An 8,262-nucleotide genomic window follows, 5' to 3' on the forward strand; every position below is an offset into this window, starting at 1 on the left:
GGCTTATCCTGAGCCATTGAATACAAATATGCAAACCTGGCATGTGGTTAGTTAAAACTGTACTGGGAAAGACAGTAGCTACTCTGTTCTGGGGGCCTAGCGAAAGGCATATCAGACCTATAACTCAGCAGTTATCAGAAGTCTCAATGAACTGCAACAACCATATTGAACTAGAATATTCTTCTTCCTAAAATGATTTTAACCTTCAGCTGGACTCTAGTGAGTCCTGATTTCTCTTGGGACTCTACTTCATGTTCCAGATCAGAAGAGAAATACCTGAACAACCAATGGAGCGGAGAGCCATCTGGCTCATACTACAGGATTTTTGGGAGCCACTGCAGAAGGCATTCTAATGGGAACGGTGTCATTCTTTTCTCAAGTAAAACTCTGTTTTTCTATTTTGTTTTTAAGTTCACAGCAGAATATTATATTGTATAAGCACATACACACAAAACTGAAAATACATGAACATTTTAAAAATAGTTTTCTAATCAAGTAACAGGTTAGTATTTAAAGCTATGTTCAATAGTTATTGAGCAGTATGGGAAATAGAAATAAAGGATAAGTAGTTTATTAAACAAATTTTATTTAATCTAAGATCTAGCATTGAGTGTGAAACTAACATACAAAACATTAATAAGCTTCCTAAATATCTTTCAAGTTTATCATATTCTCTTTATTCTTCATTGTTTAAGTTTAGGTATTCATTGTTTGCCTTGCCTGTTAGGGCAACCACTTAATTATATTCGTCTATAGCTTTGTTCTTCTTTGATTCTATCTCTATTTTCCTGCCAGAATGATGACATTCTGGTTGACTCCCTCAAAATTAGCCTACTACGTATGATTTGTCTGAACCCGTCATGGTAATCCTATTCCGTTTGCTATTACTTAATTCAGAGATGAGCACACCTGAGGCAATTAAGCCAAGTGAAGTAAAGAGAGGCCTTCTTGTAGCTTCTGAGATAGGCCAATTCCTCCTGCTGGCTGTGAACCAGAAATTATGCTGCCTAAGCCATCTTATGATCATGAGATGATTCCTGATTGATTCAGCAGTTTGAGTTGGGGGCAGGGGGAAGGGCTGTAATTTGCTGCAGAAAATATTGTTATGAGAAGAATTATATAACTGAAAGGGTTGATCAAGAAACACTGTTGTTAAAAACCCCGTGAGAGTACCCTGCTATCTATAGACTAAATTCAAAATATTTTAATAAGGTATAGTTAAGCCACGTTAAGATCTGGTCTCGATTTACTTCTACTGCCTTGTTTTCTGCTATTCTCCTCCACATATTCTACAGGAATTCCCCAAACATGCCATTCCTTTGGCTTCTGGCAGAGTTTTAGCTTGACACCAAATTACAGATTTTGTTTTGAATTAATTATCTATTTTGAAAGGATTTAGGGAAAATAGGTAAGGCGATAAAATCATCAATTATTACAATCTGTTTCATCACTTTGGTTAGTGAGCGTGTTTTTACTCTTTATTATTTTAATGTAATATATTGCATTGATTGATTTTGGTATGTTAAACTAACTTTGAATTTATACAATACCTCTCACTTGGCCGTATAATCATATTTATATGTTGCTAGATTTGATTTGCAAGGTTTTTGTTGAAGAGTTTTGTATCTGTAGTCATCAGACATGTTGGTCTGTATTTTTCTTCCCTTGGCCAATTTATCTATAATTTTTCTTTTATTAAATGTACTTTTGGTGTGATATCTAATATATCATTACCTAATTCAGACCACAAATAATTATGCCTGTATTTTCTTCTAAGAGTTTTATAGTGTTAGCTTTTAAATCGAGGTCTGTACACTTTAATTTGTGTATATTCTGTGAGGCAGTGGTCTAACTCCATTCTTTTGCATGCAGATATCCAGCTGTCCTAACACCATTCGTTGAAGAGACTGCTATTTCTTCATTGTATTGTCTTGTCATGCTAGTCAAAACTCAAGTGGCTGTGTAAGAGCTCATTTTTGGGTTTTTTATCCTATTCTACTGACTTTTATGTTTATTATTGTGCCAGTGCCACAATGTCTTGATTACCATAACTTTTTAGTAACTTTTGAAACTAGAAAGTGTGAGCCTTCCTGTTAGCCCAAACTGCACAAGTTTATAAATTCCCTGCTATTTTGCAGACCTTGGTCAAAGTGAAGCATTTCACAGGAGTTTGGGATGTGAGAAACATCCTGCCTAGCCACCTGACCATGAGGCAGACAAAGGCCCAACTAAAGAAATGTCCCTATTATATCTTGCTGGGCAAAGGCCCAGGAAACACCACAATGATATCTCGACAAAACAAGGGTCAGAGATCCTTGTTCTGGGATCTAGCAGTATGGCTTGCTGCCAGGCAGGACATTGATAAGATGTTCCCATGATAAGAACATCTTATCAATGTCCTGCCCGGCAGCAAGCCATACTGCTAGACCCCTCCCATCTGGCCTATAAGCAGTGGGGGACTCTGGCATGATGCTGGTCCCCCACTTCTGTAGGATTTATGCTGGATATAAAGGCTGCATTGGCTGTTGAGCCGCCCTCTTTATGTGCGTGTCTTTCTTTAACTCTTGCCTTCCCTTGAAAACCTAGCACATCGTAATTTGTTTTTCTTTTTAAATATTGGTTTGGCTATTTTGGGTCTTTTCCATGTTCATATGAATGTTAGGATAAGCTTGTCAATTTCTGAAGAAAGTCAGCTGCAATTTAACAGGGGTTGTGTTAAATTGCATATTAATTTGGGGAGTATTACCATCCTAATATTGTCTTTGATCTATGAACATAGGATGTCTTCTCATTTGTTTATATATTCTTAAATTTCAACAATGTTTTGAAGTTTGTAATAGACAAGTATTGTACTTCTTTTAAAAAATTTATTTCTAAATTTATAAAGTGTAAAGTGAAGTATATTTATTCCTTTTCATGTTACTGTAACTGTGTTTTTGTATACAAAAATACAATTGGCTTTTGTATGTTGGTCATGTATTCTGCCATTTTGTTAAACTTATTTGTTAGGTCTAATAGATTTTAATGAATTTTTTTTAGCATTTTATACAAGATCAGATAATGTTATTTGTAAAAAGTGTTAGCTTTACTTTTTCCTCAAACTAAATTCTTTTGTTTATTTTTTGCTGCCTGATTTTCCTGGATAGAACCTTCAATACAATGTTGAATATAAGTGGCAACATATCTCGTTCCTTATCTTAGAGGAAAATGATTCAGTATCTCTTTATCAAGCATTATATTAACTATAAATTTTAAATAAATGGCCATTTTAGGTTGAGAAAATTCCATCCTATATTCCTAGTTTGTCAACTTTTCTAATCATAAAAGCGTGTTCAATTTTGTTAAATTCTTCTTCTATGTCTTTTGAGGTGAACATGTGGTTTCCGGCTTTCATTCTATTAGTAAGGTGTAATACATTGATTAGTTCTCATATGTTGAACCAGCTCTGTACCCTTAGGTTAAATCCTAACTAGTAATGATAAATAATACTTTTTTTTTATGTTGCTAGATTCCATTTGCTAATAGTTTTTGAGGATTTACACATCTATATTCATAATGGATATGGGTCTATAGTTTCCTTTTAATCCAATGTCTTTCTTTTATTTTGTTTTATTTTTAATTCCAGCATTCATTGAATCCCTCTGCTTTTAGAGGAATTTTTAATTTTATTTATTTATTTTTATTCTATTTTTAAAAATTTATTTATTTAACTTCAGGTACATACTATATCTGGCATTTCTCCCCATGTTATCCCTCCCCACCCCCCGCTGCCTCTCCCCTACCCCCCCAACTACCCCCAGAGTGTGATGCTCCTCTCCCTGAGTCCACGTGCTCTCATTGTTCAACACCCACCTATGAGCGAGAACATGCGATGTTTGGCTTTCTATTCTTGTGTCAGTTTGCTGAGAATGATAGTTTCCAGATTCATCCTAGTACTAGCCTTATAAAATGAGTTAGGAAGTGTTTATTCCTCCTCTCTTTTTTTGGAAAAAGTTAGTAAAGGACTACTATTAATGCTTTAAACCTTTGGTAGAGTTCACAATATATATCTGAGTCTGGACTGTTCTGTATGGAAAGGTTTTGATTACTAATGTGATGATTTAGGTTTCTATTTCTTCTTGAGTCAGTTTCAGTCATTTGTGTATTTCTAGAAACTTGTCCATTTCATGTAGGTTATCTAATTTGTTGACATATCAATGTTCAATATTTTTACTTCTATAACATTGTCATTAATGTTTTTTCTTATAATTACAGTAAATTAAGTCTTTTTTCTTGGTCAGTGTGGTTAATGGTTTGTTATTTTGGTGTTCTTTTTAAAGAATGAGCCTTTGGTTTCATTGTTTTTCTCTATTGTTTTCCTGTCTTCTATTTCACTTATTTCTACTCTAGTCTTTATTATTTTCACTTTAGGTTTAGTTTTCTTTTCCTGATTTTTAAGAAGGAAAGTTGGGTTTCTGATTTGAGATACTTATTCCATTCAAAATGCAGTCTTTAAAGCTTTACATTTTCCAATATTTCTTCATAAACTCACTGTTCTTTTTTTCTTTCTTCTTTCCGTATGTGATCACCATTTTTGTTTCAAAGGTGTTTCAAAGGTGTCTAAAGCTCTGTTCATGTTTCTTCATTTGTTTTCATTGTTTCATAGAATGAGTAATTTCAACTGATCTATCGTCAAGTTTGTGGATTATTTCTTCTGCCAGCTCAAATTTTCCGTTGAGATCCTTGAGTAAAATTTTCAGTTTAGTTATTATAATTTTCTGCTCTACAATTTCTATTTGATTCTTTTTGAAAAATAGTTTGTATTTTATGTTATCATTAATATTCTCTTTTTGGTGAGAGATGGTGTTCATACTTTTAGTTTTATTAGACTTTTTAAAACTTTTTTGTGCTTATTCGTAATTGCTGATTTAAAGTTACTTTTTTTTCTAGTAACCCCAACAGACTTTTTTTGGGAAAATTTTTATTGACTGTTTTCCCCTGTATTTAGGCCATACTTTTCTGTTTCTTTGCATTTTTTATATTTTTACTCATTAAAAATTGAACATTTAAAATAATACAGTGTGGCAACATTGTAAATCACAGCCTTCTAGGTTTTTTTTTTTTTTTTTTTTTTTTTTTTTTTTTTTTTTTTTTTTTTTTTTTTTTTTTTTTTTTTTTNATGGTACTTTAGGTTCTGGGGTACATGTGCAGATCATGCATGATTGTTGCTTAGGTACATGTACGGCAAGGTAGTTTGCTGCCTTCATCCCCCCATCATCTATATCTGGTATTTCTCCCCATGTTATCCCTCCCTACCCTCCCCACCCCCTGCTGTCCCTCCTCTAGACCCCACAACTGACTGCAATGTGTGATGCTCCTCTCCCTGTCCACTTGTTCTCATTGTTCAATACCTGTCTATGAGTGAGAACATGCAGTATTTGGTTTTCTGTTCTTGTGTCAGTTTGCTGAGAATGATGCTTTTCAGATTCGTCCATGTCCCTATGAAGGACACAAACTCATCATTTTTATGGCTGCATAGTATTCCATGGTATATATGTGCCACATTTTCTTTATCCAGTCTGTCGGTGATGGGTTGGCTCCAAGTCTTTGCTATTGTAAACAGTGCCACAATGAACATACGTGTGTATGTGTCTTTATAATAGAACAATTTATAATCCTTTGGGTATAAACCCAGTAATGGGATTGCTGGGTCAAATGGAATTTCTATTTCTAGGTCATTGAGGAATGGCCACACTGTCTTCCACAATGGTTGCACTAATTTACACTCCCACCAACAGTGTAAAAGTGTTCCTATTTCTCCACATCCTCTCCAGCATCTGTTGTCTCCTGATTTTTTAATGATTACCATTCTAACTGGCATGAGATGGTATCTCAATGCGGTTTCGATTTTCATTTCTCTAATGACCAGTGACAGTGAACATTTTTTCATATGTTTGTTTGCCTCATATATGTCTTCTTTTGATAAGTGTCTGTTCATATCCTTCTCCCAAGTTTGAATGGGTGTGGGTTTTTTTTTATTGTAAATCTGTTTTAGTTCTTTGTAGATTCTGGATATTAGCCCTTTGTCAGATGGGTAGATTGCAAAAAATTTTTTCCATTCTGTTGGTTGCCAGTTCACTCTAATGATTGTTTCTTTTGCTGTACAGAAGCTCTTAATTAGATCCCATTTGTCTATTTTGGCTTTTGTTGCTATTGTTTCAGTGTTCTAGAAGTCCTTGCCTATGCCTATGTCCTGAATGGTTTTGCCTAGGTTTTCTTCTAGAGTTTTTATGGTGTTAGGTCTTATGTTTAGATCTTTAATCCATCTGGAGTTAATTTTAGTATAAGGTGTCAGGAAGAGGTCCAGTTTCTGCATTCTGCACATTGCTAGCTAGGATTCCCAACATCATTTATTAAACAGGGAATCCTTTCTCTATTGCTCATTGTCAGGTTTGTCAAAGATCAAATGGTTGTAGATGTGTGGCATGGCATTGCCTCCGAGGCCTCTGTTCTGTTCCATTGGTCTATATCTCTGTTATGGTACCAGTACCATGCTGTTTTGATGACTGTGGCCTTGTAATATAGTCTGAAGTCAGGCAGCATGATGCCTCCAGCTTTGTTCTTTTTGCTTAGGATTGTTTTGGCTATGCGGGCTCTCTTTTGGTTCCATATGAATTTTTAAGTGGTTTTTTACAGTTCTGTGAAGAAGGTCATTTGTAGCTTGATGGGGATAGCATTGAATTTATAAATTACTTTTGGCAGTATGGCCATTTTCATGATATTGATTCTTCACAACCATGAACATGCAATGTTTTTCCATCTGTTTGTGTCCTCTCTTATTTCCTTGAGCAGTGGTTTGTAGTTCTCCTTGAAGAAGTCCTTTACATCCCTTGTTAATTGTATTCCTAGGTATTTTATTCTCTTTGTAGCAATTGTGAATGGCAGTTTACTTTTGATATGGCTCTCTGTTAGTCTGTTATTGGTGTATAGGAATGCTTATGATTTTTGCTCATTGATTTTGTATCTGCAGACTTTGCTGAAGTTCCTTATCAGTTTCAGATTTTGGGCTGAGATGATGGGGTCTTCTAAATATACAATCATATCATCAGCAAATAGAGACAATTTGACTTCCTCTTTTCCTAACTGAATAAGCTTTATTTCTTTTTCTTGCATGATTGCTTTGGCTAGCCCATATTATATTGAATAGAAGTGGTGAGAGAGGGCATCCTTGTCTTGTGTCAGATTTCAAAGGGAATGTTTCTAGTTTTTGCCTATTCAGTATGATATTGGCTGTGGGTTTGTCATACATAGCCTATATTATTTTGTGATACGTTCCATCAATACCTAGTTTATTGAGGGTTTTTAGCATAAAGGGCTGTTGAATTTTGTCGAAGGACTTCTCTGCGTCTATTTAGATAATCATGTGGTTTTTGTCTTTGGTTCTGTTTATGTGATGGATTACATTTATAGACTTGCGTATATTGAACCAGCCTCACATCCCCAGGATGAAGCTTACTTGATCGTGATGAATAAGCTTTTTGATTTGCTGTTGCCTTGGGTTTGCTAGTATTTTATTGAAGATGTTTGCGTCAATGTTAATCATGGATATTGGCCAGAAGCTTTCTTTTTTAGCTGAGTCTCTGCCCGGTTTTGGTACCAGGATGATGTTGGTCTCATAAAAAGAGTTAGGGAGGATTCCTTCTTTTTGTATTGTTTGGAATAGTTTCAGAAGGAATGGTACCAACTCCTCTTTGTACGTCTGGTAAAATTCGGCTGTAAACCCCTCTGGACCTGGACTTTTTTTGGTTGGTAGGCTATTAATTGCTGCCTCAACTTTGGCCCTTGTTATTGCTGGTCTACTCAGGATTTCAACTTCCTGGTTTAGTCTTGAGAGAGTGCAAGTGTCCAGGAATTTATCCATTTCTTCCAGATTTACTGGTTTGTGTGCATAGAGTTGTTTGTAGTAACCTCTGATGGTAGTTCATATTTCTGTGGAATTAGTGATGATGTCCCCTTTATCATTTTTAATTGCATCTATTTGATTCTTCTCTCTTTTTTATTAGTTTGGCTAGTGGTCTATCTATTTTGTTCATCTTTTCAAAAAACCAGCTCCTGGATTTGTTGATATTTTGAAGGGTATTTTGTGTCTCTATTTCCTTCAGTTCTGCTCTGATCTTAGTTATTTCTTGTCTGCTAGCTTTTCAGTTTTTTTGATCTTGCTCCTCTAACTCTTTCAAATTTGATCATAGGGTGTCAATTTTGATCTTTCCTTGCTCCTCATGT

Source organism: Cebus imitator, unplaced genomic scaffold (genome assembly GCF_001604975.1).
Source record: "Cebus imitator isolate Cc_AM_T3 unplaced genomic scaffold, Cebus_imitator-1.0 Scaffold253, whole genome shotgun sequence".
In the NCBI taxonomy this organism is placed as follows: domain Eukaryota; kingdom Metazoa; phylum Chordata; class Mammalia; order Primates; family Cebidae; genus Cebus; species Cebus imitator.